The sequence below is a fragment of the Stegodyphus dumicola genome, chromosome 3, assembly GCF_044657685.1.
Source record: "Stegodyphus dumicola isolate Sdum_Otavi_A_Nest chromosome 3, ASM4465768v1".
NCBI classification, from domain to species: Eukaryota; Metazoa; Arthropoda; class Arachnida; order Araneae; family Eresidae; genus Stegodyphus; species Stegodyphus dumicola.
In genome coordinates this window covers 198455278-198481256 of record NC_140770.1, presented here as the reverse complement: position 1 = coordinate 198481256, position 25979 = coordinate 198455278, and the positions used below count along the sequence as shown (strand labels likewise).

General features: G+C 34.1%; 1 protein-coding gene across 7 annotated transcripts in view; it reads right to left on the bottom strand.

The window, feature by feature from the left end:
- Positions 1-25979, bottom strand: part of LOC118195621 (protein still life, isoform SIF type 1-like) — a 749226-nt gene that overhangs the window by 394963 nt on the left and 328284 nt on the right. The gene's annotated exons all lie outside the window — the stretch shown is intronic.

The window sequence follows — 25979 nt, the reverse complement described above, 5'->3', positions numbered from 1 at the left end:
GACGGACATTATTCTGCGAATGGTTAAGCTGACAAACATGCTGTATGGAAAGAAACCCGACACGGAGATAATTGAAATAATCTTACCAAGATTACTACCTGCTGTCCAAGATTACTTGGAAATTCGACATCCAAGCACTTTGCACGAACTCTTCGAGTTGGCGGTCAAGTTCCAAAACCGAAGAATAGCGGAAAAATCTAGAGGGGCATCGTATTCTCAAGGTTTCCGAAGGCAATTCTCAAATCAACAGACCGGAAATACAAATCGCTCTTATGGGGGAAAGAGCTATCAAGCAACTCATCGAAGCTCAAAGGTCAAGGCGCAAAAAGGAAATTTGAAAACAACCGTCCGCGTACCCAAAAGACTGAAGTTGAAAAGTAAGCTTTAAACGATTACAGGGGCCTGTAAAAGCGAGGGTCCAGACACCGGAAGTTTCGAAAAAACCCTCAAAAATATACTTAAACACGGTCGTGGTAAAGAACTCCCAATTACCGATTATCCTGGTTGGCGATGTACCAGTGGAAGCCCTCATTGATACAGGGGCAGAAGGTAATTTTATGAGTGATAAATTTTTTAGGAAGAATTTTAATAGGTTACGGTTATTTAAACATAAAAACACAGAAATTATAGCGGCCCAAAGAAAAATCTGTCAATGTATCGGGAAATTATCATTAAAAATACAGATAAAAGAGGAGAGCCTTAAAGTATTAACTTTTGTGGTGAAAAATTTACAGAGTCCAGTCATTTTAGGCATGGAGTTCTTAAAGGCCGCAAAAGTCAAGCTAAATTTTCAGGAGAATTCGATCATGCTGGAGTGGATCGGAGGGTGGTGGAGCCAGTGGAAGAACCTCTGCTAGACATGAGCCATTTGAGCGTCCATGAAAGCCAAGCCATCCAGCAAGTGGTGAGTACTTTTTCAAACTTGTTTACAGAACGGCCTGGTAACTGTCAAATTGTAACGCATGATATACAACTAACTGCCGATAAACCCTGTAGGACTAAACCCTACCGGTATGATAAACAGAAAGAGCAAATGATTGAGGAACACATTCAGGAAATGCTGCAGAACCAGATAGTAACGCCCATAAATAGTGAGTACGCGAGTCCAGTCGTACTATGCAGGAAAAAGAACAATTTCCCTCCTTCGGATAAAAGGGCTTGGAGGTTTGCTATCGATTACAGAAAGCTTAATAGTATTACTAAGTTCCCGGTTAACCCTTTGCCGGTAATAGAGGATATTATTAGAAAGATTAAGCCTACGAGATACATGCCTACGTGGACTTAATGTCTGGCTACTATCAAATAGCTATGAGACCTGAAGATAGACATAAAACCACGTTTATCACAAAATCGGGCACTTATGCATTTTTACGCATGCCTTTTGGGTTGTGTGGGGCCCCGTCAACATTCCAGAGAGCTATGGACATTGTTCTAAAGCCTGTTCTAGGAAAATCTATCTAGATGATATAATTATAACGAGTAATACGTTGAAACAACATATTAAAGATTTGGAAGAGGTTTTTAAATTATTAAAAGAGGCCGTTCTTACAATTAACGAATCAAAATGCAAGTTCGCGACTAAAGAACTTAAATATTTGGGCTATAAAATTTCGCAAAAGAGTATAGAAGCTCAGGATTCAAAAATAAAAGCCATCAAGAATTTCCCAACTCCCAACACCGCCAAGAAACTTTCTTCTTTCCTTGGGTTATGTTCTTATTATTGATCGTTCATAAAAGATTTCGCGAACATTGTTGAACCGTTGTTAGCAATTAAAAGAAAAAAAAGTAAGTTTACGTGGGCAGCAGAAGCATATACAGCATTTGAAAGGTTAAAAGAAGCACTCGTCAATGCCCCTGTTTTGAAATTCCCGGAAGGGGACGAAAACTTGGAAATTGCAGGAGATGCGTCGGACTAAGCCGTAGGCGCGGTTCTCATGCAGAATGGCCATCCTTTGGCATTTTTTAGTAAAACTTTAAACTCTACGCAAAGGAATTATACAGCTACAGAGAGAGAAAAATTAGCCATATTAATGGCTGCAAACAAATTTCGAGTTTATTTCAGCAAAGCGCCAGTAACAGTCTTTTCGAATCATGCGGCTGTTAGTAGACTTTACTCGGGGAAAAACCTAACGCCCAGGTTAATAAGATGGGCTTTAAAACTTCAAGCATATAATCTAATAATTAAATATAAACCAGGGAAAGAAAATAATGTAGCTGACGCACTATCCCGAATAAAACTGGACGATGAAGGGAATGAACTCAAATGCGCTGTGTTGACTTCTAAAATTTTAGATTCTAGAGAAACAATTATTGCAGAATTGAAAGCTGATCCTATTTCCGAATGAAATTTTAGGCATAGATCTTCTTGGTCCTTTTCCCCAGAGTGAGTTAAATAAAAATCGTTTTCTTTTAGTAATTGTAGATCATTTTTCAAAGTGGACAGAAATTGTTGCACTTAAACGCGCGTCAGCCAAAACAGTTGCAGATGCATTCTTACACAGGTTCATTTTAAAATACGGTGCACCGATAAAAGTCATTAGCGATAACGGTAAACAATTCGTTAGCCAAATTTTTGAAACCATTTGCTCTGGACTTGGCATACGCCATATCAAAGTGGTTCCGTATAGACCACAGGCAAACATCGCAGAAAGAGTTAATAAAAATATTGTAAAAATAATTCGAAGTTATGTTATCACACATCACAAGCGCTGGGATGGCTACATAAATGAGTTAGCTTATGCTTTAAGAACAGCAAATCATGATACTACTGGAAAACCTCCAGCAGAATTATTTTTAGGACGGAAGTTAATTACGCCACTAGATAAATCATTCTTTGTGCAACAAGGAGAAGAAGAATTCAAACAAAAAGATATACAGAAACTTATTGATCAGGCGCTTAAAAGTTCGGATACGGCAAGAAATAGACAGGTGACAGGTGACGGAGGACGGGGACGCCTGGTGTTTAACATAGGTAAACAGGCGTGTCTCCCACGCCCTCCCCTATCTAGGAATAACAACTCCCTGGGGCCCCGTGAGGCTGCCTCGGGAGTTTATAATACAGATCTAAAGATCAATACATGGCCAAACAGGGCCTGAGGATTATTGTTTGACAATGGTTGCGTGACAATAACTTTGTGGGTGTGCATGGCTGTTGGAATAACACAGATACATAAAAATATACAAAACAAATACAAGAATAGATACATATACAGGCAAAAACAAACAAATTCTAACAGATACGAACATAAGGATGCATTGATATTAAGATAAATATGAAGAGAGACACATATGTAAGATACAAGAGTAAAAACAAGAGTAATAAATACTTATAAAGTCATATGTGTATTGCTGGTATCCTTGGGGTTGCAAATGTGCTGTGAGCACTTAAACACAGAGATTAAGCTATTAGTACCGGATGTCGAGTTATGGTGCCAGGAGTTAGTGTTAGAGTTCGCTGAAAGTACAGTCTGCACTATAGTTCAAATTTGCAAGAGTTCAGGCTACACTAAAGTTTAGTGTACACTGTGGTACTAATAGCACTAAATTTGGAGTTTGGCACAGTCACTAAGTTTTAATGCAATTGCTATAGGTTGGTACAGTCACTACAGCGCAGACACTATGTTAGGCACAGTAATTTCAGTACACAGTCACAATGTTTGCACAGTTACTATGAGAAACTTTACTATGATCGAAAACGCCGCGAAGCAGATTTTAAAGTAGGCGATAAAGTGTTAAAGCGAAAATTTTCTTTATTAAGTGCCCCAGATAATTTCACTGCAAAATTGGCTCCAAAGTTTGAAGGCCCCTATGTAATACAGGAAATCAAAGGAGTCGTATTGTACCTTAAGAACGTGAGAGGGGAAACCTGTAAAGCAAGTCCCGACCAGGTGAAAAAATATTATAATCAAAATGATTTTGAAATCCTTAAACGTTTCTTGCAGGACTCAAGCGCAAAAGAAGTGGAAATTCCAGAATTAACGCCACCCGCTCCACCACCCAAGAAGCAGAGAACAGAAGAGGAACCTAGCCCTTCTACAAGTCATTCTAGGGTCCCGAAAAGGAAGAAGGAAAATGGTCACACTCCAGCATTCAAGAAGTGCAGGAAATCAACGCCGCCGCGTAAAGAATCTTTGGTAAACAGGAAAAGACCAGGTACAACTTCCCACAGTACAAAATCTGCGACGAGGAAACCACTTCCAGGGCCAGATAGTCAGGAGCAAACAAGGCTGCCGTTCACGAAAAGAAAAAGACAGCAAGAGGAAAGAAAAGATTGGCACCAGCAGAAAAAATTCAAGCAAGAATCCAGACCGGAGGCCGCCAAGACCAGCCGTCCATGGGCCGAACGGAAAAGACAGAAACCCGAAGACTACCACCCGAAGAGGGCGGCGCACAGAGGGCGAAAAAGGAACGTCACCATGGAGGAAACTCGAAGAAACCAAAAGCGGAGATTAACTTCCATGAACTCTGTAACTTGGGATCAATTTTGCCAGAAGAGGATGTTGGAGTTCCAAGCATCGAAAACTCAAAGATAAGTTAAAATCGTCTATAAATTTTTCTTTTGTTCTGAAATGTTATGCGTAAATACGAAGTTCTATGTGTTGACGGAAGTCAATTTGTCTCGGTTGAGACTTAGTTTTGTTTTACTTTATTTAGCTAAGGCAAAAGCATTATTTTCTTTAAGTGTAAAATCTAAGAGCAAGCAGTTCGAGTTGGTCGAAAGACTGGTTCTGTTATGTTAAAGCCAAAATTCGGCCGAAAGTAAAATAACTTCGTATTTCTTGTATTAATGTAAAATTTAGTTTCAGTGCCTCCAGCTTGGCGAAGAAAGCGTGAAGTAAATTTTTATTTTTCTTATTCATTTTATGGTAAATTGTAAAAATCATATATATTAGAATTTTGTAAACATAGGTAAATACTTGAAAGTTACGTAAAAGCAGAATTTAGTTTAGAAGCATAAAATTTTAGATGCTAAAAGTAAAATTCTCAAAAGAAACGAGTTCAAATCTAGGTATTAAACAGTAAATAAAATCATGCTTTAGAGCGAAAGCCTGCATGTCTAAAGATGAATGAGGGGGAATTTAGAATGAATGTGTTTTGTAGGGTTCTCCACCTAAACTTGAATTTTAAGAATGTTAAACATAGCTCATCGAGTTTCAGTATGTTGGATTATGGTGTGTCAGATTTGGTCGTTTGAATTCTAGCAAATCATTGTGGTTAGGGGAAGTGTTGTAATAGAAAAACACGAAGATTCCCGTTTGACACTACACATGGTGGAGAACCAGGGTAAAGTTAAATTCATGTTTGAATATTTGAATGAATGTGAATGTAAGCAGTTAATTAAGGAAAAGAAAAGGATCGAAAACGAAAACGTTATTCAGTGTTAAGAAAGTGTAAATCATAATGTATTTAGAATATACTGATACTTATTCCTTCCAGATGCTGGAAGGAAGAGGAAAAAATTGATTGATGAAGACCAATTACCAGAAAGAATCCTGTAAGAAGATATGGTATTTTAAGCATCTACAGAAACCATTCTAATTGTTTTAGACAAAAGTTTGTTTTATGTAAACGGAGCTCTTGAGTTTTAGGTCAGAATATGGAAACTTTTTCAACAGGTCGTTTCTAGGACCTGCTTCCAAGTTTACCAAATTCTGGCAGCGGCAAATGTAAGGTTTACTCGTATTTATTTTAACTAACATTTATTTTAAGTTTAAGCTATCTTTCCTGTCAAGCCTTTACTTTTCCCTAGAATTGCCAATGCCAGAGTATGTCAATTGTAGTAGAAAGCGCAGTTTATTCAAATTTTAACAGAAGTAAGTTGAGTTTAAATAGAAGGGAAACGAGTTTGTATGTGTGCTTCTTGAATCGTGAACGTGAAGGTTGCTAGGTAGAAATTTAAGAACCGCGCGTTTCGGCCTGTGTGCCTATCTCGGCAGTTCATTGAATCTTTCAACTGCTTAATCAGTAAGCTCGCTGAATCTCAGCTGTATCTTAGAACGCGGTTAAGTTAGTTACTATTTAAGAGCCTCGTAGGTAGTGATCTAGTTATTTATTCATACTGTCATTTATTTTTAGTTTCACATATCTGTTTTGTTAAACCGCCGGGTCGGCATAGTTTGTGAGCGTCAAGTGAACGCAGCTGTTATTTCTAAAGTGGAATGAAAAGGGCCTTAAAACCCTTCTTACGAGTTTGTGTAATTTACAGTACATAGCAGTCACTACCATAGTTGCTGACAAGTTGGGGCCACGGCAACACTATAAGCATGTTACCGCTCATTACCTTCTTGATAGATATTTTTGTCACAAAACTTGAAAAATATGTGTCCTATCATATATGAGGAAGATAAAAGTGTTCTGATCTTCTCGTAAGTTTTCATCACTTTTCAATGAGAGCACCTTTTTGATAAAAACTGCTTTAGATAGAATTACAGTACTAGTGGTTTAAACACCTTTATAAAGTATGGTATAAAATTCAGCAAAATTAAAAACAAATTGTATTTTTCAGTGAATTTAATAAGCAGATTAAATATGAAATTGAAATAAGTACAAAGCAATAAGCACATTAAGCATGAAATTGCATGTTTTTAATAAAAGATTTTATTATGTAAATTTTAAATTTTCTTTCATTTACCTCCACTAGAAGACAAGCCTGAAATTATACCTCGACATTTTTACTATATACATGTTTTATTAACGTATAGCTTGACAATTTCAGTATTTTCCAATGTAATACACTGGTTAATATATAAATAAACCATACTCATAATTACTGTATATATAAATCCCTAATCCTATAAGGAATTTTTTACAGCTTTACCGCGTACCTCAGTAGCGTAATCGGTTAGTTGCCGGATGATCCAGAATTAGAACCTCAGTGAAAGCACAGCTGATTTTTCCTGTTTCGTGCTTCGAAATAAACCTAATGATTCTACAGTCATTACAGATACGTATAGTTAAAGACAAATTCACATATTTGTTTTGAAATCTTTAATAATATTTCCGATTAACTATCATTGTTAAAAGTTTATATAATGCTGATCTGTTATGAAGCAAACTTGTTCTGAATTTGGAAGAAAGTATGTCATTATTAAATTTTGTGACTTCCATACCAGATGACTGGAATTTTATTTTAGTTTTTTGAAGTCTTAGAAGATTTTTATCTTTTTCTAATTTTCCTTAATCTTTGGCCAGTATTTAGTAAATTTTGATTAAACTTGCTGAAATTCAGTTTTTATAAATTAAGACTATTACAATAAATTTCTTACGTTAATTAAACACATTTTTTTAAAGAATTTCAAAATTAAAATTAATTCTACTTCAAAAAAGCTTTTCGTGCTTTATTACAATCCTTTATATTTTACAATCCTTAATATTTTACAATCCTTAATAATTTGCAACCATTTTTTCACATTACGTTACAGTTAGCAGTTTTACACATTTTTACAATACTCCACAGTTAGCAAAACATTTTTGCAACAGAACACAATTTTACATTACTTAAAAATTTACAGAATGGATTTTGAAAATAGATCTAACAGACAGCAGCTTAACACTCAACTTAACCTTATATTAACGCCCTCTATTTATAAAGTTAGAACAAACACACTACTTTACATCACTTAGTTTGGCATGCTGCTGCACTCTCCAAATACAAATATAGTTGGTAAGTGAAACTAAGACTTACTATTTACTAGCCTTTTTAGTATTATTTATGTATTTTTTTTTATAAATAGTATCTAGTTTCTTTTTGATTTATTTTCAATTTTTAAAATTTATTTTTAAAATTCGTGTCGCTTGTTTTTGTAGGCAAGAGTTCCTAAATTACTTCGGTTTTCTAAAAAATTTGGTTTTCTACTTTATTGATTTTTACATTAATTCTAGTCTTTACTTGCTAATTTCTCAAAATTCTACTTGTTTAAACTTGTTTAAATTTCTTTTTAGTAATTCAGAACATTTAGGTTTATTTTTGGTTTTGATTTTTCCATTTATCCTTGCCTACGTAGATGACAAAACACGAATTGAATAATTGAAGAGTTAGGTTTGGAGGCATATTTCTCTTGATAAGTCTGTCTCCTGCCTGCTCAACAATTATTCACTTATGCATTTTTATAAATTTTTAGGATTAAAAAATTTATTGGAATTATATATTCATAGATTTTGATACTTGCACTTGATTTACATACACTCTCAGAATTTAAATGACATTGTAGATTAGTTCGCATCAATAATTAGTAATCATTTTTTTGTAATTCAATTTCATTTAAAATTTAATTAAATTTAAATTTGCTTTTTACCAATAGAGAATATTATATATATATATATATATATATAATATTCTCTCGTATATATATTATATATATATATATATATTATATATATATATATATATATATATATATGTATATATATATATATTATAAACAGAGGTTAGCGTATGCAATTATTGAAGTTATTTATTTCATGCACATTTATTTAATTTAAGAGCTTCGAATTTCTAATTGTAGCATAATACATATGAAATAATTATATCAAGTAGTAAACTACTAAAGGACGTCCATTAACACTATTACTTTAATGTACGCAGTTAAATATCACTAATGGTACTTCGTCACGACTTAATCACCTGACACGCCCAACTCCACCCTAAACGGTTTGCTGGCTGTGAGAGGAGTTATAATTACACTAAACTATTAAACGCTGCCTAAGGTAGACCACTGTTACATTAAATTCGTATATCATATAACACGCTTGCAAAGCAATATTCAAATTCTCTGTGAGAGTACAAGATCCTGATTTTCAATCTTATTTATTCGAACTTCGAATCTTTACCGAAATATCAAGCCCGGATTTAGATAGATATTATTATGGCAGGTCAACATCTGTCTGTATATTGACCTTAATGGACAAAATTTAGTCTTTTATCTGGTTAATGGAAAGCTCCAGTCTTCGATTAATGAAAGGACGGGAATATTCTTCAAATATACGTAAAATATATTATCATAGCAGCCGTTCATTTGTATTTACAAGTAGCTGAATAATTTAAATCACCGAATACTGTTAAGAGTTTGTCAGATTTCTGCGAAGAATAAGAAGTCCAAAGAAGCACGCTGTATGCGCCATTTTCGTGATTTTCTTATGTCATAAAGCTAAACAGAAGCGAATTTCTCACGAAGATTGCCTAACAGTCATGCGTTCTATGGTATAATGTATTCCAAGTTAACGCCATATTTTCTAATGACCAGAACTACCATTAAGACTGACTTTACTTTCATCAAGAAACTCTGCCATTCACATTACCATACTTATTTCCTCGCTTTCTAAATGCTCGTATTTGCTGCAGAATTTTAGATGGCTCTTTAATGGAAAGGTATTAACGAAGTTTAGTGAAAGGCCAAGTTCGTCTTTGCGAAAACGCGTGACAGGTTATAGTTAATCATGATCTCAGGTTTCCTACATCATTTGCATTTGGTTTTGCAGCGTCCTTCGCGATCATGAATTGCTGTTTCTTGATTTAAATATCAGTTTGCACTTGGGAGTGATAGTCGCAGAAAATCACTACCTTATTAACTTATAACAGCTCTTTGTTCTAATGATTTTCGATATTGCATTTTTTCAATGTATCAGACTGACTAGCTGTGATCTCTTAATTTGGCCAAATCAGTCAAAGACTTCTTGCATACATAAGGATGTCTTCTGGAAAGCATTTTAAGAGAAACTTGCATTACACATTTTGACAAGCTGACAAAGATTCTATCGTACTTCACTTATCGAAATCTACAGTTATATTTTTAGTCTTTTCACACTTTTTTCTGGCCTTCACAAGCTGTGAACAAAATCCAAGTTCTTTGTAAATTATAGGTTATTTTTATGTATTTGGTTAATTCGTTATTTTAGTAGAATGTTTCAAATGCCTGTACAGTTATCATCGTTATAAATTCGAATTTAATTTTCCACAATCCAGATTGGCTTTAACAGTACATTTAATTCAGATATAGTGTTATTGTCAAGACTGTTTAGATATTTTGTTCTGACTCTTAATTTGGAAACAGCAAATGATCCTTGAATGTAACATTAGAAAATGTGATATTATCACGGCAATATTAAGAATTAATGATCTAAGCGCGTAGAGCGTGTTCCATAATCTTTCACAACTGTTTCCAGCCTTCTAGTAGCTGGATAGCTACATTATCTCACCTATTTTTTGTTCTCATAAATTTTAATTTGTTGTGCGTTTACTGCAACTGATGGCATGGCGGAAATCTTCACTGCAGTCAGCGACAGCGTTCATCTTTGCTGACCTATATGCGTATGTGCTCGCCGTAGATGGAATAAGTTAATTAAAAATTTTATACAGTATTTACTTGAAAATCAGAATTCACCTTTTCCTAAATTTTTGTTGTTAATTTTGGTAAGATATTATAAAACGAATACCGAAGAATTAGAAGTAGGAATTTAACTATCATGCAATATAGAAGAGTTTCACTGTTAATATTGAAAAACAATATAGATAATTACCACATACAGAATGTGCCGCACACATTTGTCCACGACTATTTTGATAACATTAAACTATCAGAAATCAAATCAGTAATAGAATTTAGCTAATTTAATATACAGAAATATAAATACTTATTTTTACAGCATTTTAAGTAGGAAAAGAGTCGTCTGAAAGCGTTATAGAGAACTTCATCCATAAAACTGTCTCTATGTTTCTAGAAATTATTTGATCGACAGTGTGCCCCTAATCTTAATGCTCGTAGATTTCCTATATCAGCATTTATAGCCTTTATAAGAATAGGGATTTCATCTTTACGTTCTTCAGAACGTTTATTACATGGGGTGCTTGGATTTGTTTCAGAAAGCCCCTGACAGATTATAAGGTATTTCTCCCGCCTTCCTAGCGTGCCTTCATGGTGTAGTTCTGCACGCTGGGCCGGTATTTCAGAGGTCCGTGGTTCGATTCCCGGCGAAGCCATTTGCTCATTTTTCATCTTGCCTGCTTCCAAAGGGAGACCCTCGGACCCGTCCCCTTGGGAGTGCTCAACAACAACAACAATATTTGGCAAACACCTAGGCCGTAGGAAGAGAATCGTTGCATATTTTTTAAACTTTGGATACTGATGTTTATCTTTACTCAAAAGCCTTTGGAATGCCAGGTACCTTTCGAGTGTTTGTGGGGATTTTATGCGAATATCCTTAATTAAGGGGCATGATAAAGTGTAATGATCAGGAGTTATCTGTTCCCCACATATGCAGATGTCAGAGTTCACCATATTGCTTGCGTAAAAATATCCGAGAAAGGGTTCGTGTTCTGTAATATAGTAATTTAATGAAGGATTCGAGTACACAAGATGCGAATACATTGGGGATCAAGTTACATGTGCGTCTTACCTGTGAAGCATTATTCCACAAATCTTGCCAAGACTTTGAAGCAAGTTGTTTTAATTGGTACCTGAAATTTGGGCGAGGCAATGGAAGGATAATTTCAATATCATCTTGATTAAAAGCTGCTTCTTTGGCTAATTCATCTGCCTGATTATTACCAAAATGGCCACTATGTCCTTTGTTCCATGAAATTTGAATTTTATCGTTTGGAATTAAAGCAAGAAGAAGAATTTATATCGGAAATTAAAGGAGAGGAAGGTAAGAGATTCATATTCGCTAAAATAGCTGCTTGGGAGTGATTTATGATAAATTCATTGAGATTTTGGAGAACGGCTGGCTATTTCAATCGCGGCTTATATTTTCTGCTTAGAAAACACTGTTATTATTATATAGATGACCTTTCCATTTAATGATATTTGAAGGAGCAATTTGAAAATAGATTGCTGAACCAACTTTTCCTTCACTCTTTGATCCATCAGTAAATGCAATTGGAGATGAACTGCTTGAATTTTCCTCAGAAATGGGGAATTTTATTTTGCTGAAGCGAAGCCCTGGATGAATAAGATTGGGATTAATTTTCTTTTCATAGCTGGATGGCAGAAGGGTATGGCTGTTAAACTCAGCAGCTTGGTTAAGCTGAAGGACTTATATAGGTGCTTTCCATTTCTGCTCTGACTGATAGTGGAAGAGTTACAGCTAAAGTATCAAAAGCTATATTTGAAGCTGTGCGATACGCTATAATAATGCAAACAGTAAAAGGTCTTTGAATTGAATTTAAACATCATCTCTCTAAGTGTCATTGGTTGCGCCCAAATTCCGGCTTCGTAATTTACCATTTTTTATATGACTGTTTTTAGACGAATCACTCGTATATATGAAATCAAACAGGTTATAAAGCCTCACTAATTCTTCCTTATTTTCCCTTCTATACTACAGTAAAATATTACATTTAATTAGGTAGCTTATCTTTTATTTTAAACAGCATCACAGTCTCATCAAATATTCACTTATATTTATTAAAATTTAATCTTTAAATATAAGGAAAGTCTTATATTCGAGAGGCTTTTATTTTCGAGCAAATATCGCATTATTAAATAAGCTTCCGTATCTTAATCTTAGGCATAATACTTATTTAAAGCTTCTTAAAATAAAATTCCTCTAACCGAACAAGAAAGCACCAGAATTGATTTAACAATGAAACCCACAAGCTCTTGATAATGTCAAGTGACTTACGCATTAAATTTAAACATGGTAAGAAAAGATGTCCCAAAGTAATACCTGGTATTTTTCGACGTTTTTGTGACAACTTCTCTCCTCTCGCTCTTTTCAGCCGATCACCCCCATCACTCCTCGTTCGGTGAAACGCGAACAGGGTGAGCTTCCTCTTATCAGTTCCGAATGCATTTCACGCTCAAATACTCCTTCTTTCCCGTAATATACAGAACCCACAGAGGAGTCCTCTGTTATTGTTTAGATAACCGTTAAAGCCCGAGTCAGCGAAGCGGTGTGGTTCTGTCTCTCACTCGTTCGGAATGGTGAGGCCGAAAGCTCATCGCTTTAGGGAATTAAGGAATGCTGACGGCAGTCGCCATGGTGACCGTGCCTAACACCTGAAATACCAAACTCTTCATCATCCATATTGGAAAATAAAACGTGAGATATTGTATAATTTCAGATAAATAAGAGAGGGAACGATATTCCACAGGGATTTACAGATTATTGCATGACTGCGTGTCTTCCATCATGAATAAGTTTCACAATGATATTTTTAAGACTCAATAGCAATGGACAAAATCTTAATTTTTAAATAGTTATAAATGCTCTCCCTAAAATATTATTCTCATTATTTTTTTTCTCATGACTAATTCTAAGATAAATGCTAGAATGTAATTAGTATCAAATAATGCGTAATACAAACATTTAATTAAGACGTTATATAATATATATAGGGCTCAGCAGATGTGATTGCAGATTGTATACAATTTTAAATATTGATATTACCAGTTCCGGAATAAACCATTTCTAAGTAAGAAAAATTTTTAAAGAAACCAATCTCAGTACTATGAGAGAAAGCATTTCGTAAATGTAAAAGCTAATTTTCTGTATCATAATGTAGAATAAACATTCTTAACTCAAATATGGTAAATTCTTAACTCAAATATTCCATTCTTCTATAATTCTTAGGGATATGCATAATTAATACTCAGTTAGTTAAAAATTTAATAATGTATGCTGTTTTACAATGTGAACTACCAAAATCAGCAATTTTGCTTTTCAGTTTCGTTCGATAATTAATGACTAAATTGTACTGTATATAGGCCGGGTGGCGCAATGGCTAGCGCATCGCGCAGCAGCACCACAGGTCCGGGGTTCGAACCTCGGGCTGAGCAAGGTCTGACTCAGCCTTTCATCTCTTGATTTCCATCCCTTGGGTCGATAAAATGAGTACCAAGTTCGCTTGGAGACTAAACATTGGGAATCCTGAGACAAACTGACCACTTGTTCAGGGCATACGCTTACGCCCACGGTCAAGAAAGCAGATTTCGAGGCACTGCAGGCTTTGGCCCATTAGGGCTGTTGCGCCAGTGAGTTTAGTTTTTAGTTTAGTACTGTATACACTTAAAATAATTTCGATTAATATGCATTAACCTGCAAAGTCTTAGTTAACATTCACTAGTCAAGACATTTGAAAGACGTAAACGACTTATCCCTATGTCTAGATAAACAACACATCCTAAGAAGGGTGTAAAAGATCCTTTTTATAACTGAAATAATTGAAAACAAGACACTTCTTGTGCTCACAAACCAGCTAGCATTTATGGCGCAACTCAAAAGAGAGAATTTCAGAATAAAGCTAAGATAATTTTTACGTTAGTCCAAAGGTGACACAGAAATAATTAGCGCGCAATTTGGTTCAAAACTATATCGGCTTCACAGGCACTACTGGGAAGAATAAGCAATGCCGAAGACAGAATGCTGTCGCAGAATATCATTTAGTAACGTGGCCTTCAGCGGGAGGAACACGCTCTGTCTAAACAAATCTCCTTTTAAATACTATCTCTATCTAATGCATTTAAATATGCGTAGACGAAAATTTGCATTCTGGAAGGAAACTGGAAAGGCAGAAATGACAGTGTAGATTCTGAACATAAAATAACTGCCTAATTTAAATAAATATCTTACAAACTCTTAAATTACTTAATTGTATTGAGCAAGAACTATACCTTCCAAAATTTCTTACGAATATTTCCGTGATAATTAACTGAAAGAACATTTCTGGTACACATCTATAATTTAAAAATACGCCAAGTGAGAGAAAATTACATTAAAGTTGTTGAGTCTGAGGCATTGTAAATTTAATACCGAATTGCATTTGCATCGAATATTTAAACGAAGCTTCTGGAATTTATCTATAACTAGCAAACAACTTCCAACTTCTAAGCTATCCAATCACTGCAAAACCTATAAAATTTTTCTTTTTCTCCTTCCCAACTCCCATTTTGTTGAGTGCTTTTACTTCAACTAAAGAGGATGAAACAAATTGTCGATTCCAACTCTGCTACGAACTGATGCTAAAATAACCTACGAGAAATTTGCGGTATTTTTCTTGCAGGGGTTGTGCTAAAGCGACGGTAAAGCAACTAACGATTAACAATACATTTATATCCTATTTCTCCGCACGGTTTGAGAAACAGCAAGTCTTCACATTACACGAGCGAGAGGAAAGCAGCAAGATATTTATGAGTGGAGGTTGAGGAGAGAGAAATTATGAAGCGAATCTTTTAACAAAAGTAGAAAACCTTGTAGTAACCGTCTGTTGCGACCCTGGAAATTGGTGAGAGGGGCCCTTCTCATTTAAAGCACAAAAGCGCGGTTGTTGCTACTTTTGTTGTTGTTGTGGAAAACGGCTGTGCGCGATCGATAACCGACTTTGACGAGAGATTCTATTTAAAGTTGCAGAATTTCCTTCTCTCTTTACTTGAAAAATATGACCGATTATTTAACTGTTCGGAAATTGCTTCTTTGAAATTTAAGCGGCGGGAGCTAGGCCCTCAGTAATTAGAACTGTTTCAACATGATACATGAGGAATATTGTGACACTGAAAAACGATATAAAACTTAATGAAAACTTCTAATAACGATCGTCCTGAAGTTTGCGATTTTCCGTGTGTCCCAAAGCTAATTAATAACTAAAGTACAAAATTAACCCTTTGTTCTCTCAAATTCTTTTTATAATATATGGCTATTACCTCCGCGACACTTCTGTCCTATTATTTAATCCGTTAATATAAAGTGCGTTCTTTATGAAACATCATCATTTCTGTAAACACCAATATTAAGCTATAGACTAGATATGCAGAAATGGATAAAAATATATTCAGTATATTTTAGGTAATAACATAAAGAGTCTGAAACTTTTGACTCTTCCTTGATCTCGTGTAAAATTGTACTGTTATATGTAAATTAATTTACTAGTTGTCTCATCATTTTCCCTAGACTATAACTTTTTCTTACATGCGAACCAGGATGCAAACATTTTACTGTATTTAAGCGCATAATTCTTGAGTTTGAGAAAGAGCTATTGTCGGGCTATCCTTAAACAATTATTTTAATATATAACCCTGCTGCTGAAGAGGTTGACTGGATTTACCTTTGCTACCCACCATTGCTTCGTAAAATAGTGGTGGCTTCGAATAGAGTCTTTTGTTCTATGTTTTCCGCAAGTAGCTGTTTTTTACTTCCTTGTACGAAGTAAAGGAAATAGTGTAAATTCCGGGCACGATATTTAAACGAAAATATCCATTTTGATAAATTTCGAATGGAATTTAATGATGTTTTTGCTTGAGATCTGCACGTAAGGGCAGAATAAAGAACTCTTTTTCCAAAAAGAATTATAAAACTGATTTAAAAAGGATTCAGAAGAGATTTTTTTTCGTGGCGTCTGTACGTACGTACGGATGTATGTATCTAGCATAACTCAAAAACGAGTAATATCAGAACGTTGAAATTTTGTATATTGGACTGCTATAACATGTAGTTGCGCACCTCCCTTTTTGTTGCAATCGACCGCACCAAAAGTACATATACATATATATATATTTACTTTGTTACTCGGCTCAGTGAGCTTAGTTTTTTAATGTTGGTAAATTGTGCATTTTTTGCTTTAAAAATGATTATGATTCTAATCTTCCGGTTACGGTTTTTATGCTTTTAGTTAATCTGCATGCAATATTTATAGAATTATCAACAATTTAAAAGTTGTTTAAGTGTGACTAAGCCTAATTCTTTTTTACCATAGCAGCCAAATTTGTTTACATTTGAAACTTAGCAGAATAGTGAATTAATTATTTTGTAGGGTTTATATTTATTTTAACTAACATTTATTTTAAGTTTAAATTATCTTTCCTGTCAAGCCTTACTTTCCCCTGGAATTGCCAATGGCAGAGTATGTAAATTTTAGTAGAACGCGCAAGGATTCAAATTATCAGCGGAAGTAATCTGAGTTAAATAGAAGGGAAACGAGTTCGAAGGTGTGCTTTCTTACTTCAAGAGCGTGGAGGTGGCTAGTTAGAAATTGAAGAACCACGCGTTTCGGCCTGTGTGCTTGCCTCGGCAGTTTGTTAATCTTTCAACGTAATATTCAGAAGTTTGCTGAATTATCAGCGGTATCTTAGAACGCGGTGAGGTTAGTTACGTTTAGAGAGCCTCGTAGTTAGTCACTTGTTACTATTCTTTTCTTAGTTTCTTATTTTTATTTTACCGCCGGGTCGGCGTAGTTTGTGAGCGTCAAGAGCACGCATTTGTAATTTCTAAAGTTGAATAAAAAGGGATTTAAACCCTTCTCAAGACTTTGGTCTACTTTCCAGTTCTTAGCAGTCACCACTATTGTTGTGTGCAGGTTGGAAGCGCGCAACATTATAATTTCTGCACCTTCAGTGTCTTTTTGCCGAGTGGGACCAAAAGGAAACTTTTAGTTTTGTGCATTGAAAAAAATCTGCCTTCTTGCGTGCTGGCCGAATAGCTTATTTTTGTGTAGAAACTGGTAATTTTAATTGTAGAAAATTGTTTTTTAATTGTTTTAATTGTATTTGGCGTTTCATGTTTTTCTATATCTTTAAATTTTGAATAAAGATATTTTGTGTTTTTATTATTTTTGCCTCGCCGCGAAGTGACAACAGAATTAATTGAATGAGAAATACATCCCTAATGAAATTCGAGGGACTAAGTGTTTCATATTATCAGAAAATACTATCGACAGTCTGTTTCGGACAAAGAAGAGTAGCGCATGCGCATTAAGCAAGCAGCACTGAATCGTCTGTGAAAATCTGTTTATTTTTTATTTGTTTCATTTCTTTTACACAGCGTTTTAGATTTTTTTAAATATTTGAATAGAATATGTGGCAACGATTAGATAATTCTTCAGATGATATAATTTTTTTGCACTGAATGAGATGTAACACTGTTAAGTGAACCTAACGCCAGAGTATCGCTATGGTAAATAAATATAGTGATTTTTAAAAAGCGTATTTATTCTATTGTGGTTTATGCGCTACTGACGAAATAGATTTAATTCATTTTAACAAGTTTAAATGAAATGCAGCAAAAATTGCGTATAATTTTATAATTCGTACAAGGAAGTCATGTGGTGTACACATCAGATTTTAACTTTTGTTCCAAAATAGCTTGTGTAACTGTAAGTCTGACGTGTCAATAAATCAGTTTATTTAATTTGTTTTTACGATGTTTAAAATGTATAATAGGTCGATAAGTCGTCTATCTGTCTGTACGTTTCGACGAGTTAGCAGTTGAAGCAATGTAGAACGGTACATAAGCTCCTCCTAAGGTTTAGATCTGATGTTTAGAAAAATATTTCATAGTCTTTTAAATACAAAACATAGAACGGCTATTTTCCTAAGGGAAGAGATGATTACGTAAATCTTCTAATGGGAAATGGTTTATCTTAATATAACATGAGGAGAAAAATCATGAAAATTTCTTAAACTCAAGTTAGCTATTCAGCTCTTAAACGTCATGCCAATAAGAGGTAATATTGTTTCCCAGTTTTATTCGTTCGTCCATAAGGGGAGTCATCACCTTTACGCAACGCAAAAAGTGAGAATTTTGGCTGATGTTCGAGTTTCAATAAGTTAGATTGTTTGAATCATAAATGTATGAAATTTTCAAAGATACATCTGTATACATAGATGATTATATTCCTTCATTTATTTTACTATTAGTATGTACGAATTTGTTTTATACAGAAGAAACAAAATGTAGTTTCTGAAAATTTCAAATCTGTACCAAAGCACTGCGCGCAAACTTGCAGTAATCCAAATTTAACTACAATAACAATTTTTACAATTTTGTGATGAAAAGTCATTAGGTATAATTCTTCACCTAATTAAATTTTAAAATATCAAAGAAAATTAATGTAATCACAATGACATCTTAAAAAACAGCAATAGCATATAAAAAAATTAAGTCAAATTATATAAATAATTAAAAAATAATGTTTCAAAGAAAAAGATAGGTGCAGTTTTTGAATAATACCATCATGTACTTACCCTGAAATTTTTAAATGCTTATCTATAATAGATTTTTTTAAAGAGTGGGCGCAAGTATGAAAATCACCATTTTGAGAAAAACGGTTTTAAAGTTTAAAGTTTCAAAATTATCAGTATATATTATTTCAAGTAACATTAAAACAGTTTAAAATTGTCCAGCTGCATATACCATTCCTTCCTGTTCATCAGCAACTATTACTGCAGCCAGTTTGGCTCTTTTCCTTGCTCTGCGAGCATCTGTTGTAGACATCTCTGCCTTTATTTCGGCTGATTGAATACGACGCTGATCAGTGTTTGCTGTAAACTTGATTGCATTATCACCAATTCTGTATCCAAGCGCATTCATAGTTTGTAATCTCCCAGCTTGACCATCGGTGTATATAATTACTGCCTCATTCACCGCTGTTTTGACAATATTATAACCACATCCAGAATTTTTAGGACACAATTTCCAAATTAAAGCATTCAGCGATTCATTCGGATTCTGTGTGTGTCCTCCTAAGCACTTTTTTAGCAATGCTGGCATGCTAAGGTCTTTAAATATCTTTGATTGCATCCATTACAGGTGGTGGAATTGAATTTTTATGTTTATAGGATTTTAGATTTCCAACTGCACTCGCTCTTTGATATTTACACCATGAATCCTCTCCTGTTGGGCAAAAATTATGAATAGGTTCCATGTCTGTTGAACGTTTGTGATAAAAAATTGCCCACACTGCCTTTTGCATATCTTTTACCGAATTGCAATGTTTCCTAATAGCATTTCCATAATAAATTGTCAACTGGTTTATTGCGTCCTTCGTAAGGCGACCTTTCCCACTGAGAGTCTTACCATCACTTAGTTTCTTCCCCTTCATTTCTTGCTTTCGTTTTCGTAATCTAGTGCCCATTCTTTTCTGAATGTGTCCGACACATTCAATTTTACCAATTGCTATATCTCTGCCATAAGGTTCTGATTGTTGAATAGCACTGAATGTTTTCGCATCACCATCACCAATATACTGTGTATACTGAACATTATGTATAACATTGGAACGATGAAACATTCGCTGCATTCCAATAACCTCCATCATTGCTGCAGAACCACTGTGGTTTTTTGACATTTACTGGAATGTTCTGCCTGCCACTTTTCATACTCTTCTCCAGATCTCGCACCTTTTGAATAATTGCAACCTTTGCAAAATGAAGAAAGAACTTCAACATCAATCACTTTTCCACACGATGCTCCTATCACTGTACACACTCCAATTAAAGAAGTATGGCCACGGGTCTTCCAGGTACCATCTCCACTGACAGTCAAATTCGAATTATAATTATTATATTTAATTTCTTCTTTGACAGCAGAAGACATGCTTTTTTTAGCTACTATAAAAGAAGCATCTTTTATGTGTTTATTCACTGAGTTATAAGCTTTCAGTGTAATAGGTGGAGACAAATCCATTATTCCACAAAATGTTTTTGCCCCTGATAGTCCTTGACCCAGAGCACGCATAGCATAAATAAATCTGGAATTTATTTCTGCCAATTTTTTTTTTTTTTTTTTTTTTTTTTTTTTTTTTTTTTTTTTTTTTGTTTTCCTAGCATTGTTGAGTTTCGTGTTAATGACAGTTCACCACAAAAATCACAAGAAATTCTAATTTTTACAGACAGTCCGCCCATAATATTTGATGATATGATAACCTTTCCACCACAAATTTTGCATACCACAGAGTCTTCTATCATTTTGAAAACAATACTTTTATCAATAAGTAAATAACCTGTAAAATCTGTATCATTCTGCATAATCGGGGAATTATCTAATTTTTTACTGGAAGCACTGAGTCGTTTTTGAGGAGAGAACTTTTTAGTAAACTGGTTTCCCCGGAACCTATATTTGTTAGGTCTACATCTAGACTTTCGCTTGTTTTGTTTATCATCCATATTTATAAATTATAATGTCAGAAACTGTACCAATTTTAGACAAGTAAAATGAATGATAGCGCGATAAGCAAATCAAAGAACAAGCACTGTTTCAGCACGTAAATAGTAAACAAAACACTCGAACAACACGCTTTAAAAGTTGAGTTTACGAATCCTGTTCATAGAAGAACATTTTGAAAAAATAAACGTGGAGTTAACAGTAAAAATTACAGCAATCTAAGTGCGAACATTCATAAACAGCTGCGGGTACAAATGTAAACAAACGTCAAGTGATAATTTAAATGGCCGATCTGACAATGTTAACTTCAGAATAATTTTTTTATTTCATAATTTTGAGGGTTCTAATTCGACTATCATAACGCGGTTTGTTTTAACAGACTCAGAAATGTCTAAACCTAAAAATGCAAAAAAATAAAATTCGATTTTTTGAATGTGTAAAGGTGATGACTGCCCTTGGGACACTCTTGCAGAAGAATGGTTGTATTTCTACATCAACTACAGCATTAGACACTGCAATGAATATGTGTACATGTATCTGATCATGACAGTATACGATCTCTACCTCCCAAAAGATGAAAAAGAAGATATCATAAAAGAATAAAAGTCAGTCCTTCAAAGTAATAAGCAGTAGACTAGAAATGAGGGTGAAAAATTATATGAAAATGAAACTTTTGTCTACATTTTATTAAATTTTTCATTTTACACGACAAAGTCAAATGATTAAAAAAATGGTAAACAAAGGTAGGAACGTTGTGACTTTTTTTCCGCTCCTGCACAATGGAAGGGAAAATAAAATCGGTTGCCATATATTAAGAAGTTCGCTAAGTGAATTATTCTTGGCGTAAACTGAAAAAAAAAAAAAAAAAAAAAAAAAACACGCCAAGGTAAATTTTTGAATTTCTCCGTAAATTTCACACCACATTTTACAAAATTTAATATTAAGGCATAATCTGAGTCGTAGAATCGAAATACGGAAAAAATTTGATATGTTATTTCAAGAAAAGTCCGATTTTGTGTCAAAATACCTATGTTAGAACAATGCTATGTATAAATATAATATATGTCCTAAGTCACGCTTTCGAGACATGAAAAACGCAATTTAAATTTTGTCAATCCGCCCAGTGGAACGGGAGATGTAGAACTGTCCCCCCCTCTCTTTTTTGAGGGGCCTCAGTGTACATTAAAGATGTTGCTAAAGTGTATATATCTTACAATAAAATAAATTACATTTCTGAATAAATTTCGTTTCACGTATTATTTTTCATTTGTGTCCATTAGTTTAAAAGATAAAGGCATCTAAAAAACCGTCAATCATGTTTTAATAACAGTGCATAGGACAAGAATCAATTTCATCATTGTAGCATTGTAGCTACAATGCTACAATGATGAATGTTTGCGCATTGTAGGTTTAAAAAACTAGTATGCTAAAATATTTTATGGCATTCGGAAGTATCGTGATTTTATGTACTGTATATAATGCATACTTTCATTAGAAACATCCTACTGCGATTTGACCTTCAGTAACACGGCAGTATAAGTAGCAAAGATTTTACGATCTTTCTGCCCAAGAGGAACTCATTTCCTGTAAGTATGTGGTCCCCAAACCAGCATCCAGTGGTAGGGTTTACCATTTTAAAAATTAAATTAACAACCATCTGGTTCTTACATATAATCATCTTAAGCACATCTTAACATTCTTCTTATTTCTTTAGCAAACATATAACAACGGCGTTGGAAAGATTACTTATACACTGAATTTGAAATACTGATACATACGACAGGACAGGGCGGGGAAAATTTCTAAGAATTTGAAATTCTTGAGCTTAACGTAATAAATATGCGCTAGATTATTAATAATTGTAGAATTTCGGCCATCATTTGGAGTCTATCAAATAAACTCATCATTTGGAGTCTATCAAATAAAATGAAGTCAAAATCAAATAAACTCTATTTATTAAAGTTATAACGAATTTTAATTGCTACTTCTTTCCCTAAGCATAACATATCTATATGTCTGTTAAAGATATTTAAATGTCTTTAAATGAAAATCTTTCGAATTATACAGAAGTTAGATGAGAACTGCTGAAAGGTATTTCTTTCCTAAAACTTCAAGTTAAGTGCCCTATTTGAATTCTATCAAAGAGTAACGAAACGTGACCTAAAAACTGATATATAAAGTGAACGGTATTAACATTGAATATTTACTAAAAATTACGAAACAGTTTAAAAACGATTCCTTTATATCAATTGAATTCAATGTTCTTTAAATATAGTTCACAATTAATAATTCTGTCTAATTTCAACAGAAAATGCAGGAGCATAACTTTTCATAATTAACATACGCATCTTAAGTCAGCTAACAAAGACAGCTTAAGTTTTGTAGCTAAGAAGTAAATGAAAAGCGTACAAGTTTCATTTAACTCCAAACTTTTATGATTCCATATTATTTCAGATAACTAAATGAGGTTCTTTTGTAAGTATTTTATCTCTACCAATAAACCATAAATCCTAACATTAATTTCAAAATAGCGTCAAGATACTTAAGATTAAGTTACTTTAGATTTGCGTTGGATTTAATAGAATATTCTGATTTCTGAAGGAAACATGCATGGGAATCGAAGAGAGAAAAAATGATTCTACAATAAATACCTCTTATACATACATACATTTATTACACTTCATTTATAATATATTGCACCACGTTTATAATTAACATCAAAATCAATTTTAAATACGAATTATTTATTGTCGGATAAATCTATTGATTTAAATCATTAATAAGTTTCATTTTATCACAAAAATTTAAAACTTGTACTATTGCTATGAGAAAGATCACTGAATGTTTTAGATTAAGGCGTGTTTCTTTAACATCTTCTTTACGAAGTTCCTTTATAGGAGTCAGTCCGGAGCGTTTCGCGACCATTCAGTGACGTTCATTCACTTTTGTCTATTAAAAAGTATCTACATTTTTCTTAATTTTCTGAGAACTATTTTTATAACTGCCGTCCAATAATCACCAAACTTTACTTCAATGCTCTAAAGTAAAAGAAGTGCAGAATCACCCACTTATTCGGCTCCTTTTACAAGTAAGATGAACTGAATTTTTTTCGAATTTCCTTTGACTTTTTAAGTGAAAATAGATCGATATGTACATGAACAAAGGGAGCGCGCAATGCCGAGTTTGTGCAATTCTCTGGATTTTTGTAAGTGAAAATAGGTCGATGTGTACATGGAGACCGAATATGTGCAAATTTTAAAAACGCGCCAAGCAGTGGATGATTCTGCACTTTCCCCGAAAAATGTTCTTGAAATTCTTTAGACACTTTTTTATAATTCGACTTCGACTAGATGCTATGAGCTCTTTTTGAATATGTGAAATTCAAAAACATAACTGCAACAGAATGCTTCTAAAAAAAGAGTATGATGCAGTTTTTTGAAGCTTTAGTTTCCTTCAAAAATGATCCTGCGTTTTCTCCTCAAAAAATTACTTTTTCTGTATAATTTCACTCAAACTTTCTTATTTCGTACCGTTTGAAAATTTTGCTTGCTGTGACAATATAACGAGTAGCAAGATATATAACTTAATGTATGTAAACGTGTACCAACTGAATGACCGTCAAATGTTGTGCTTGATGGCATATCACTACATAGCGTTCCCAGATATATGTCAAATTTTAATCTGATGAAGTTCAATTGCTCTTGCACATTATTTTTAAAACTCTACCTTCACGAATTCTTGTAAATGTTAGTCACGTCTTTCGTTAGTTTCAAGCTACTGAACCTTTAAAACTTCGTTATTATCCACAGTACAATATCTTTCAAGTATTTGCGACATTATTTTTCTCGGTGATCCTTTCCTAATATAAGATTATCATACCCGGTAAATACTTTGATTCTGTTTTAAATGACATTCATATTCGCAGAAGTAAAGAACGCTAATAGTTCACTATATACCCCCCCCATATTGTAAATATAAACTTTTTGGTCATGCGGCGGAATGATACGTTGATAATATTTCTGTTTATCTTCAATATTGGAGAAAATGTTTGTAAATAGCCATACAAAAACAAATTACTAAAAGTTTGAAATTAATTATTGGAATCCAATGTTTTTGCCTTTAAATAGTCTGATATAATATTTTTGCCCAAATATTAACTGTATGAAAATATATTTTATAAAATAAAATTCAGAATTTAGTTTAAAACTTCCTTTTTCTATTAATACGTAAAGTTCTTATATTAATTAACCAATTATTGTTATTTTGATCTTTCTTTTAATTTCTTCCTTTTGTATTCCTCATCAGAATGCAAATTAGCTTTACATAAAGTGAGGGTTTTGATAATTAGAAAAAGAGAGTTTTCTGCCACTCTCCCTACTGTATTAGATTTTGCCAGCTCGATCTAAAAGTTCTTACACCGGCTTTTGCATTCTCCCGTTTTCTTTAAATTTACTCCCCGGTAAGGTTAGGCGTGCCAAGTTACTTATTCTATTGTATATTATTAGACTACATTTACAACTTTTAAATTTAAGCATATGATAATGTTTAATTTATATCGCCACAAATAGGTGGTTTTTTTTTTTTTTTTTTTTTCTGGTAGCACAAGTCGTGCTGTTTATGTTAAAAATTCCATATGATAAAAAGGGTTGTTTAAATCTTCGCAGTCTCAGTCATACTATTTTCAGACGTAGCTGTAACTCGCTATTTGTCTAGTAGGTTTGTAGAGTCATTAGGATTTTTGGAAGCAGAAAAGATGAAAAATATGCAACCGCCTTCTCCAGGAATCGAACCACGGACCTCTGGAATACCGGCGCAGCGTGCTACCGTTACACCACGAAGGCACGCTAGGGAAGTGGGAGAAGTACCTTATATACTCCCCTTTTTAAAGGGCGACTAGGTTTTTAGGGGACCTAGTCGCCAAATCCTGGGTGAGGAGAATCATCATCCACAACCCTTTTAGTTCGGGCGCCACTTGTAGAGTCATTGGGTTAATTGGAAGCAGAATAGATGAAAAATGTGCAACCGCCTTCGCCGGGAATCGAACCACGGACCTCTGGAATACCGGCCCAGCGTGCTACCGTTACACTACGAAGGCACGCTAGTGAAGTGGG